General features: G+C 34.7%; 1 protein-coding gene across 4 annotated transcripts in view; it reads right to left on the bottom strand.

Moving 5' to 3' along the window:
• Positions 1-13,207, bottom strand: part of LOC126923435 (dipeptidase 1-like) — a 145,146-nt gene extending 131,939 nt beyond the window's left edge. The window contains exons 1-2 of one of the 4 annotated variants that reach the window (XM_050736884.1): positions 12,967-13,207; positions 12,538-12,722 (exon numbers count right to left, since the gene is read on the bottom strand). The gene's annotated coding sequence lies outside the window, so the exon portion shown is untranslated. Of the gene's footprint in view, positions 1-12,499 lie in introns of all 4 variants that reach the window. The other 3 variants (XM_050736881.1, XM_050736885.1, XM_050736880.1) reach the window with 3 other exon arrangements.
• Between the last annotated feature and the right edge of the window lie 205 nt (positions 13,208-13,412).

Here is a 13,412-nt window from a genome sequence, read left to right on the forward strand (position 1 = left end):
ACTTTGTGTTCGCTAAACACTTTATAAAAGAGACACTTGAAAGAAGTTAAAAGTGAAGCTGGCGCTATTGTCTTGCTCCAATGGTAAAACAGTTTCTGATTATATCTTGACATATGCATAGACAACTTCGATGATTTTCGCTTGTAATCTGTTAGCATCAGCAACGCTCTTCTATATTATGCAAGTGACTTCTTCAAATTATTTTCTTAAAGTTCGAAAATGTTAAAAGTATCAGTGGTGCTATAGTTATGCTCCAAAGCGTATGTGTCTGATCTATACTTTCTTCTGTTTCAATAAATCGGATTAAAATAATTTATATGTACATATTCAATATTCAAAGTGTTTTTATGATTTATCCTATGTTATACATTTTTATGTTTCGAGTATATACTTATGTTATGAATCGTTATATCGAACTGAAAAGAAGAAAGTGAAAACTGTGATCGACAAATAGAAGAAAATCTCAGGATCTTAGGACATGTGTGAACTTCTATGAGAAAACGTGCCCAAGTGTCTATTGAAAGAAACGATAAGAGACAGATGGTACGTTTACTCAGGAACAAATCAAAAAGAATTATTTTTATATCCGTTATAAGAACTTTTCCAATTGTTTGGACGAACGAATCGTATTTTGTATTTTTATCAAAGCTTTATTTATTTTACCATTTATTCTTCCTGCTCTTGCAGACATTCTGTTTCAATTTGGTTCTACTCAAACGCTATTTTCTTTTGCAGTGAAAACAAATTTATGGATTCTAGTAATTTGTAGATGTTTAATTGAAACGTAACGTTTAGCCAAAATGAATTTTATAATATAGAAGTTTTCGCTATAGTTGAAAATATAAAAAATCATTTTTTTTTCAATCAATACTCTACTGGCGTGTCCCTTAGAATCTATATGCATTTATGTTATTTAAACAGTTTTTTATATATCTAAGAAATAAAACTGTAGTAAAAAAACAACGATAATATAATTCAAAATTTAAACAATTCGATTAATTTCTCGTAGAATTTTCTTCTTTAAACTTTTCACCTTATCTTGTTGAAAATCACAATAAAAAGTTATGTTTCCCTTTCCTTCTTTCAATAATCTTCAATAGTAAAGATATCTACCTTCACTAAAAAAACTTCCTCGTTCAACATATCGCTCTGAAGCAGTCAAACATTATTTACATAATTTTTAATCTAACTTTCCTGTCACTCGACAAGATAATTTGCGCGGTATGCAAATAAAAACGTTGCCCCATCGCCAAGTACTCTTATCAAGCTTTATCAAAGCAGCGTAGAAAAAGTGAAGATTCCCCACCTGCCATGAAACTTTCGCTGAAATTCAATTCCGAATTACCGGTCAAATTAATTATTCGAACGGACAGGGAATCGTTGGATGAACGTATTGCTCGTCAAAGATCGATTAAATCCACCTACCTCTGCCCCGCACCTCCTCGCATCGCTGAATATTCCCTCTTCATAAATATGCTAATGTTACACAAACACAAATGCAATCTGACCGCATTCGTCGTCTAGCAATTGTTTTAATCTCTTGTTAGTTTGAGGAAGCAATCGTGCTCGCTCTCTGTCTCTATCCATTTCGATCCTTTCCCAATCTCAGCCCCTCCTTTCGATTATTTAGCTTGGTCTGTCTGTAATTGAGCGTACAACGAATCTGTCTCACCGGGAATTTCGCATAAATCATACTCATCCCACTGGCGGAATCTGCATAAATCGATATCGATTGTTATTTTATGCGGGGCCATTTTTTATGCGGCTTACACCAGCCAAGACCGCGGAAGCCAGGCTGAACCGCCGCATTAAACAATGTTGTTGGAGTATAGTGCGGATGCTTTTTGAGACTGATTTAGCGATTTGGCATAATTGTTGTAGCTACTACAGCAAATACGTGTCCCTCGGTTTACTGGAAGATAGAGATACGGTTTAAAAATTTGTACGTTATTCTACAACATATATTGTGTACCCAATTTCTAACGAATCGGTGTAAATGAAAATAACAAAAATTATATGTTTTCATCGTACGAAGAGATATTACAAACTCTAGATTTCGGGCAACGAATGTTTCTTAATCAGTATGTCCACTTTCAAGCAGATCGTTCCCATCTAATGAAAATATTTAACGCCCTGTTTACAATTTTGTATACTTTTTATTTTCGACATTACGTAGTTTACTCGTTTGAACTATCTTTTAACTTCTACGTTAGCGTAATCGGTACCGATAAAAACTGCTGCGGGCAACTTGATCGAAACACAAATTTACAGGTCGTGTGCGGTTGTCTGGACACAAATGACTCACTCCATTAGTCTCTGCTAACTTTCCTGTTCACTATACAAAATTCGTAACACTCCTCCTCCCGTATTTACGTTTCATCAAAGCAGTTAGGCCGTATTATGACGAATAATAGATGGGAGTAGATTACTGAATTGCCCCTTACTCAAAGATTAACTCCTGATTCTCCCATAAAATGATTTTCCTAAAGGAGTAAGCTAATTCGTATCTTTTAAGATAATTAATTCTCTTAAAAAATTAATCTCTTGTTGTCCTCGTTATATTAAAAGAGTGACAGTGTGCGTTACTCTTTTCAAAAGTAGTTAAAGTTACAAAATAATATATAATATATCTATATAAATATTTTCTTTAAAGAAATAGAAAATATATCCTTTTGAGGTAAATAAATTCATCTGTAAAAAGATTGAGCTCTATTTATCTTTGCGCTAAATTTCCATATTACGATAAAGTCTACATCCATTAAAAATTTAATTATAATCTAATATGCATAATTTTAAAACATTTGTTTAAAGATGAAGTTTATAAATACTGTTTATAATCTAGCAACTTTATAATAAAATAAAATAACATAGTGTCTCTTTTTATTTTCATTTCTGAAATATGCGTCTATAGTTTGTCAACAAAAATCAGGAATACATACATCGTACTGTTTCGTTTAATATCGAATTTTTTAATTTACCTCCACAAACTTAAATTTACGTTAAACGTAATTTAATCAAAAGAAATACAACTTCAAATTTAGCTATATATTAAATTTATTTGCTATGTAAATACATCAAGTACAAAGAAACAAGAACAAAGCATCAATGGATGCTTACCGCCAAATCGTATATTATGTTCTACTTCTTCTTGCTAACGTAAAAATTATTTATTGTTATTTTAAGAACAGATTCCAATCTAACAATGTATGCCATTGAAGAAAAACGTAAAGAGACAATATTAGTTAAAATTTCATAAGCTTTGGCGACAAGTTTCACGCGACTCACGTGTAGTATTCAACGACGTTTTCTCAGACGAATGCTGAGATTCGTGCGAAACGAATTCCAACCGAAAACATCTTCGTTCGATATGAAGCTTGGATTCGCGAAAGAAAAAGAGAGAAAAAGGCAGCAGCGTGTCTTTGTTGGAAGTAAGTGGACCGATAAAATCTCGACGGCTTCCTCACGATAATATCATTTCGAGATACTTTCACGGGGAATTCACCGCACACGGCACTCGCACGACGATAGAAAAGAATACCAGTGACGACAAAATACGATCGAGTCGGTTGAACGGATCTCCCAGGACCTTCCGAATGAATTTCTCGCCGCGTTTTTCATTCGCTTGCTACGTCGCGAAACTCTTCAGCTCGATCCGGATGAAAAGCTTTCAGAGATAGAAATCTGATGGACGGAAGTGCCCGTTCCTTCTTGCGAAAGTGAAAATTCAGCTTTTTACGATTAGTTCGACTACGTTTAGATTTTACATCATTACCTTAATTACATATACATTTCTTTCATTATCCTTAATTAGGCTCAAATCTTTTTAAGATTAGTTTGTTTAGACCCTGCCTAGATTTTCTTTTGTAACTAAATCAAGTGTACAAGTAACATTTTTTTTATTTCGACTTAGTTATACCTATATTTCTTCTACGATTAACATGGTTGCGACTGGATTTCAGGACTTATTAGGAAAATGACGATTATTTATGTAGTTGGAAGAAAAAATAAGTTTTTAGCTGTTACACAGTTTTAGTTATTGATAGTTGCAATTACTAAGAACAGCGTAATATTATCACCATTTTATTTTCTAAAAATTAGTGTTTAAAACTTGATGCTTAAAAAATATAACAAAAATTGCATTATAATATATTAGTAACGTTAAAGTGGATTTTTAAAAGCTTCTTCTTTGCTACGAAAACGTTAAACATTTAGAAGAAGACGAATTTGAAGTTTTACTTTTAGAAGCATGGCGTAGCAACTTCGTCATTTTCAGACTTTGAGCAGACTTGATAGCAAATAAATAATTCCAAAATTATTAAAGTGAACATTTCATATTGTTAGGAATTTTTTCAAAATATTACTTGATCCTACTCTGAGAAATAAACTTAATGCTTATAAACGGAAATGTATTTTAATTTTACTACAAAGTGAGTACGTAAGCCCATTGTTAGTTTAATAATAACGTAGCTCGATTTTCTCTAGTAAACGTAGTCACAAAGTGCATGAACAAATATCTTTCAGCGACAGATTATTATTACGAGGTTGACGTACACCGTGTGAACCAAAATTTCCGGCTTCTCTCTCGGTTCTTACGACAACGCGTGAACAGTGAGCTTAACGTGCAGTTCAAACATCCATAGATATTTGGATTACATGAGCTTATCTAAAATCTTTATGCACTGAGCGAATGTTTGAAAACTTATAGGGATAAATTTTCCCTAGAGGATCTTCTACGTGCAGTATATGGCATGTTACGAATTAAAAAAAGTATCAATTAGATTACGATTCTGTTATTAAAACTGAAAATGATGAACGATAATAAATAAGTAACAAATAAACGGAAAGCAAGATGAGAAGAAAGTAACGTACAAAATCATGATGCGTTATGAGGAACGCATGCAAGTAAGTAGAATAGGGACGTGAATGGTCGGACATAAGCGTTCAAGGCACATTCCAGTGACACCGACACGAAACAAAAGGAGTGCATCAATTCCGCGTAAGCACGAGTTGTTTCTCGAATCACAACGTGTAATCTGTAAAACAGTTTATTGTCTGCCACGATGAGAATGTAATCGTTAATCCCACTAACGGGCTGAAACTGTAATTACGCGTTCTAATTACGGCTGCCATAGGTACGCGACTCTGATAGAGTTGATCAACGAGCAGATCGGATGAATCATTTCACTACAAGGAATCGGGATTCTGTATCTTTGGCGTCGAACTGTCGAGTGTAGTTTTAAGAAAAAAGGTTAAAGCACATGTGCTGTAAAAAACGAATGTGACAAAATGAATTACATATTGCATTCAATATGCTTTTAACATACTTTTAATATGAGAAATCTCTCTATATCGGTTAGGTTTAGAGTGTGTCTAATTTCATATCGTATTACAATCATGTTCTCAAAACATAGCTGATCCTAACATTCGATCTAACCGAAATTTAACAATAAACTTCAAGATACTTTTTCAGGCGTTTTGTATTTTTAAAATATCGAGATATTTTATGTACTTTAATTTAGTTCTATGAAATTACTAATGTTCTTCCAACATTACATTTAGTATACATCAATCTACAACATTGTTAATTTACTTTATATTTCCCAAAAGTGTTACAAAATACATAATAAAGATCACAATTTCGAAAAGTCTGTTATTTAAATCACTGCGTGATTTCCATAAATGAATTGTCATTTTAATCATTCTTCTTGTTTTCCAATGGGAGAAAATATTCGAGAATATATTTGGAGGCACAAAACTTACTCCAGACTCACAAAGAAATTAAGGAACTTACTATTCGCGTAATAGAATATTAACAATCTAAGTTAAAACTTTGATTCCTTAAAATTTCGTTCCAAATTCTATGAAACTTCAGCGCATTCGCTTAATAATAGTAAGTAGTGGATGTTCTCATTATTTGTCTTGAACTCGTTAATATCTTAGTACGAAAGATTGTATCGGAATAAAGTTAGGATAATAAAATTTCGGGTTAACATAAAAATAATCGAGTTTGGGCTCTTCGAAGTCAAATAGAATCAGGAAATTTTGTTATCATGTTTAATTATTTAAATCGATAGGTACGACATCTATGTTATAATCGAACAAATAATCATGTAACAGTGATAGCTCGGTAACTAGCACATTTTGGTATTCTAATTAATTCGACGGCAAGCAATCATCGAGCTTGAAATCCGAAACTCAGTTCGAAGTGATTCACGATCGATTTAATTATCGAGAATCTATAAAAAGCGGGAACGATCTTGTTTGAGGCAGAAAGAATGAAATTGCGGCGGGCTGCGTAAAAATCAACGAGTTGGGATCCCCAGGTGGTATCGGGAGGAAGCGCAGCTATTTGCTTTCGAATCCGTCGAATTAATCACCCTAGAATATCAGTCTTGTCGCGCTCGATTGCCGAGCCGGTCTAACATGATCGAAACTCGCGATATTCCTGGTTTAGACTTCTACGGTTCGATAGCTTCTCTGGTGAAAATCGTTACGGTTGCAGTTCGCTGAAATACTGTTATTCATGAAAGTACCTGGCAGAAAGTTTTCATATGCTTTTTATTTTATTGCGTTGTTACAATTTTTTTCAAGGATTGCTCGGATGTAAATTTTCGATTTAAATTCGCAATAGAAATGGTAGAGCTTGCAAAACCAACTATAGAAAATTGCTATTCCCTTTGTAAAATTGTAAAATGCGAAAAAAATTTTGTAGAGAATTACTTAGATATGCCAGGAAAATTTTTACATTGAAATTCGCATGTTTGCATTAACTGAAATTTATGTTGGGAAGAAAGGGCTGAAATGCACTGAGTATTAATCAAAGAATCAATTAGCATTAATATGGAACTATCCGAATGTCTTTTAAATACTCTGTATATATGTAATTAAAAATATTTGATACAAAAATGAGCAAAATTTAGGAAAGGAAATGACATAAAATAGTAAAAGAAGTCATTATTTTATTTATAATTAATAGCCAACGGTACTAAAATTAGTTTATCTTGATCTATATATATACTTCAGAAGTTTTCAAATTTTGCCAATACTTTACCTTATTTCCACGTAATATTTCGCGCTTGGGTTTCAAACTATTTTCCAAATATCCTCGTAAATACTCATTGGAATCTCTAATTATCACTTTGCGACGTTCAGCAACACCCACTTATCATTTACTTTTCCAACGAAATCGACGAAAAATAAAACTAAAATACATATCATTCCCATTCATTTCGATATATTACATTCCTTCACTTTGACTGGTCGGTTCCCCGCACTGTAATTTCACTGCACATGTTCTCATTGGCAAAATATCACTGTGGTATCCTAATCGCACGTTAATTAAAGTCTTTAACATGAATTCAATTCCAATTAACGTTTGATATCGGTCACGGTCGTTTGAAAGATCAGAGATACAATTTTCAACGTCGGGCACATACTCAGAAGCTGAAATTATTCGCAGATATCAGCTCTTTCGCCAAACACTTGCACGATTAACAGGTTTCACAAGTAACAGATGGAACAGTAAGAATCTGTTGATATTAAACTCCGTGATTCGAAATTCACCATTCACGAACGCGAGAATTCGCAAACGACTGCTCGTTGCTTTGTCATGAAAAGGTAACGCAGTATCTAATGTAGAGGGCTATAAGAATCTAATTACAAGAAAGTTTACAAAGATGATTATAAAAAGAAGACGATTGTATTTTTACACTTTCTTGCAAAAAATACAACGAATAAAGTTTCGCATTAATTTCTTTAATTTCTCTACATAAAGTCGACTTCTAACATTTGTTTATGATATTCATTGAATATATGTTCGTGATATTAAAAAATAATTCTTTTACTGTTATTCTAAGATGAAGTTTCTTCATTCCACCTAAAATTCTTTCAAACCTAAGCTATCTTTCGGTCGCAGAAACCAGAGATCCTCAAATCAACATTCCCTTCCTATAAACGAAAAGAGCCAGCTAAAAAGTAAGAACAAATGAAGAAAGAAATCAGATAGGAAACGTCTAGAAAGATAACAAGAGGTCGCTATTTATCCAGACATTGCTAGAGGCTCACTGTCACGTACGTTTTATTTACGACGTGGTTGAACCGTTGCCAATCAATCCATCGACTCCACGTGCTTCTGGCGAACACGACACTAGCTTCTAGTCAACGATCGATATCAAGTGGATATCAGGCCCGATATCGAGCCTCGGGGCGATCGTCTCGTGAAAATCTCCGTGGCACCGGTGTAAAAAGTCTGAGAAGTCTCCCAGAGAAAGAATTACGATCGACTGGCGACTATCGAACGTGTGTGCGTTCGATGGAAAGAATGGAGGTTCGCTCCTCTCGAGAAAAAGCGTGCGAACGCGACGCTTCTACGAAGCCGCTGAGGAAACAGGCGCGACATAAGGCTTCGGGAAAAAAACGAAACGTCACGCGAAGCAACTGGTTGCAAAAGCGAAGAAACCGAGAAGAACCGGCGCGAAGAGAGCTCCGCGGAATATTCGCCGTGGAGAATCGTTTTTTGGAGATTGTGTCTCACGAAACTCTTTTCGCGACTGCTCCGGGGTACCGCTGAAGGGATGATCGTGTATTTGCAAAGTTTCCGAGGTTCGGGTGGGAAAACTGAGTTGGTGTTGCGTTCCATTTGGGAATTCAGTGAGCCACGATTTCTATGTTATTGTGTAGTACATATTACTATTAGATTATCTCATAAGTAGATTGTCGTGTTCGTGGGAATCTATATTTTTTAGATAGACGACTAGAGAAAATACAAATCTTAAATACAAATCTGTTTCTCTTATTGAATGTTACAAGAAGGACTATGTCTTTTACATATTATATTTGTGCATATCTTTAAACTCATAAATGCATAAATATCCGCAATCCACTTATGTATTATAATATGGTTTCTTAGAAATATATTAGTTTATTCAGAAAATTCGTAGCGATAACTGAGGAAAATTTAAAGCCGATATATTGTCACACAATTGGCATTTTATTGAACAGCATATGCGCCATTTCTTTTAATATCTTTTTGCTAACAATGAATTTCAGAACATCTTTTTTAATTTTCTGTCCTTTCCAATAACGAATTCCTTCCGGTGGCTGTTACAGGTTTTTAAAGAATGAATGTTTTTAAACTAATACTGAAATTCGTCGAAGTCATCCAAACACTCACAATTTCATTGCTTATAAAAGAAGATATAGCATACTATTTGAAAAAATGAAGATGACCTTGAAATATCGTATCCTTCCAAATAAAAAAAAAAAATAATAACAGAGTTCTGTATGACATATTACGTTGTCCCAAAAATTCCTTTCGTTTTATAAGAAAGTAGTAGATGCACAACATTTTTTGTTTTATATTATTTTATTGAATTACGTTTGATCCATTTTATTCTATTACTATAAAATGGATCATACATAAATCCGTAAAATAATATAAAATAAAAAATTTTGTGCATCTATTATTTCACTTATGAAACGAAAGGAACTTTTGGAACAACCTAATACAAACTTCGTGAGTAAAAATTTCTCATATCTTTAAAAATTGTGAGAAATATTCAAAGGGATAAAAATTATTATGTTACTTAGTATATTGTTCCATAATTCTTGCAATATTGTGCTTCATAACCTGATTAATATCCTTGTACGTGAATTTCAATAATGGAATTGAAAGTTTAAATATCATGATCAGTTAATTTCTGTCGTCCGCGTGTGTATGCTAAATCCGCAGTTATCAGTTATTTGTAAACGTTATATGTTTTAAAAATATGCAAATGAAAATGATTCATTTGGTTCCATATGTGATTAAAATGATAGATTTTAATGTCTTGCCCTTGTAAAGTATTGAAATATATACCGTGTATTAACAATCATTCTAATGCTCCATAATTTTATAAATTTGATTTTTCCTGCTTGATAAAATAAGAACAGAACAGTTAGTCCAGTTTATTCTGGACTAGTTTACTTCAGTCACTACTAGCATTATTCTGATATCTTAGTTTACTTAAAAACGCCATGCAACACGAGACGTCGAAGGAATATGTATTTGAACATGTACGTCGATCTATGACCCGCGGCTGCCACTCGTATCAAAATGGAAATAGGAGACATCAAACATATCTCTCAAATCTAAAAACAAACTCATATGTATAACATCGACATTTCGTCATAAAGTATTTTCCATTCCTTTTGGCAAGCACCTACTATAAACATGAAAAAATTCTTAGATCTCTTTTCTTTCTCACTTCGTGTAATTCCTTGGTCTTCACTCGAAAAACGTATAAAGACTCAAAAATGCGAAGTGTCGTCTTTTTTATAAAATCAACGAAAGATGATCAGAAGTATTCAGGGAGCTTAACACGAATTCTCGACACGTGAGATCAAGACAGAAAATAGAGGGAAAGAAGAGAAAGACGAAACGGAAGAATCTACTTCAATTTTCAAAATTACGTTCTTCCGCTTATCTCGCGTCGACGAAGCCGCGCCAACGAAGGATCGCATTTCTCAACTAGTCTCACCTCTATTTCGCAAGACTCCCGTGAACGAGATCACGCGAGGACGCGGCGTGAACTTGTTAACGGAAGTAAACGAGCCATCCTGACGACGCGACAGGGCGTCGTCGCGCGAAAATTGTTTGTCGCGGCAGATCCGCGTGGCGATTTAGCGGGACGAGTATTAGGAACGCTCGAGTCGATGGAAAATCATCAACGGGAGCAAGAGTCAACCTAATTTATTTATCTATTAGCTGACACTGTACTGAAACGCGTTCATACACTCGATACGAATGTGTCCAAATTCTTAGAGTATCCGGAAAGCGGAAAAAGTTCAGAATTTTTGTAATTTTTTCAATTATATTCCAATATTCCAATATATACAGTGGTGAGCGTAGTTTTTCGACCAGATATATTTTTCATTATACATTAAAAAGTGATATTTTCAAAATTCGTATCTACGTAATATTATATGATTATATAAATAGTATTTAATTGCTGTGCTGTATTCTTTTACATGGCATGCATAGTATTTAACTTAGCAACATCTGACATTTTATAATAATGTGTTCACTATAATAATAATCTCTTCCCTCTAAATCAGACATCTTCTAAAATAACAAGAAAATATTTCAAACAGAAACTTACTTACAGAAATTTAGGATACTTAAATTTCGCTAACATTTTACGAATTAAAAAATTAAAAAATTTTCCAACTGTCAGATTCTGGATGTGGCCATAGTTCCATTAATTTTTCCATGGAACCTGACGTCTTATAACAAAACAAGACCATATTTCAAACAGAACTTGAAACTCACTGCCAGATTCTGAATATGACGAGAGTTCCCATTAATTCTTAAAATTTCAAATATTTTTACATCACGTGAAAATCCACCGAAAGATAGAATTGTTCACATTTCTACGAAATCAAGCCGAAGATACAACCTCAGATTTGCAAACTGAGAAAAAGAATCTTGGGTCGTCCGTAAAAGCAAGAAACGGGATCCCATCAGCTATCTTCGTCATACGAATCCAGGTCAATCGAATCCTGTTAATTCTTCATACCCTGTCTGTTCTACAAACTCGAGTAAATAGTCGCATAAAGTGCGATACCAACAAACACCAATAAAAACATCCTTCCTTCCTCCTTTTGAAGTAAAATTTAAAACTCCTGTGAAACTATCAGGCAGCTTAACGAAAACAAATATCGAAGATTCGAAGCATTTCGCGAACTTTGATCCTCCAAAATCCTGGCAAACAAACTTTGTGCAAAACCAGCTATGTATTCTTCACTTTTATTACAAAATCGCCGCTAAAATTAACAACACAATCATATCTATCGATTCAAACACTAAACTCTCGAGAGCCGATTTTATATTGCACGTTTCATTTCGAAAATCCTGAAAAACAGACTCTTCTATTGACATGGAACAAGTCATACTCGTCACTCCTAGGATAAATCTATTGATGCAATAGTTGTAATAGAATGCGGATATGTAACTATGAAATCGCAGAGTTTATTATGCTCCATGTATATTTAAAAATTTTGACAAACAAAGAGGTTATTAATCTCTAGGCCTCTAATCATATAAAACAAGTTATATTTTTTACTTCTAATACCACTAATCCAATATAACTAATAACGTATTTGCACATGCGGAATTTATTGTATTTGTCCAGGAAATCGAAGAAAAGGGAAGTAGAGTTCGCACTGCATATGTCGTTTTTAAACTAATTTTAAATTACTCAAAACAAAAATGTTAATTTCTGAACTCTAACTGAAATGGAACGAATTATATTTCTATCTTGTATGATAAAATCAACATCAGTAAAACTATCAACGTAATCATCTCTTTAGGATGAATTTAATCGGAAAACCTAGAGAAAGACGACATGTGTCGTTTCTAAATTTTTCCTTTCTGATAAATAAAATGAGTCATATCCTTTGTTTCCACTACAATAACTCAATCATGGCTAAAGATTTCCAAATATTTAATCAAGAAACCTACAAAAAGAATCTTGAACGCAGATATTATACTCCACGTACGTCAACAAATTTCTCAGAAGACAGTGATTCCTCATCCCCGAGATCGTTTAGTTTGTAACTTTCCAAGACACTTAGCGAGCTTCCCTTAGCCACGCGTTTCCTCGACTTTACAATCTCGGCCGCAATCTTCTCTCTGACTTTCAGCCGACTCTTGATCCATGAATAAAGACGTTTCTACAAAGCTACTACAGAGCAACGACGTTGATCATTCTCATAGAAATTAATTCACCGATTCTCGTATAATTTCTCTCACGTTGATATATCTCCGATTTACGATTACAATTTACAAATCTCGTTGGTCCACTCTAACCAGGCGGAAAAGAAAGAAAAAGGGAAGGAAAGAGATATTTCTCGATCAAAGGACAACTGGCGCGACCAGGTATTCACGCGTGGCGATCACTCGAGCAAAAACAAGCGGCGAAGAATTACATTCTACTGGTTATCTGTCAACCGGCCGTGTTCAACTATGGGCATCCGGTTAGACGGTCGCGCGCACTTGCCAGGGTTTGTAACCACTAGACTAATTCACCAGAACCGGGCAGAACGAGCCACGCAAGAACCGAGTATATATCACCGAGCGTTCTTCGAGGAGACGACGACGAAAAAGAAACAAGGAACAGAGCCGTTGCGCACTCGGCGACCGCCGCGGCAAGACTGGGGTCTGCTACCCGGCCGGGGTAGCTGCCATGGCAACCCGACAACCCCCGAAAGCTTCATCCCACGATCGGGTCCTCTCGCTCTTTTCCATGGTCTTCCGCAGTCGTCGATCTCTTCCCACGCGATCTCTTTCCATCCGTTGGAACCGTCGCTGCACACACGCTCTCTATCCTCTTCTTTTCACCTCTGATTCACGCCTATCTCTTCGTCCTTTCACT

The sequence above is a fragment of the Bombus affinis genome, chromosome 13 (assembly GCF_024516045.1).
Source record: "Bombus affinis isolate iyBomAffi1 chromosome 13, iyBomAffi1.2, whole genome shotgun sequence".
In the NCBI taxonomy this organism is placed as follows: Eukaryota; Metazoa; Arthropoda; class Insecta; order Hymenoptera; family Apidae; genus Bombus; species Bombus affinis.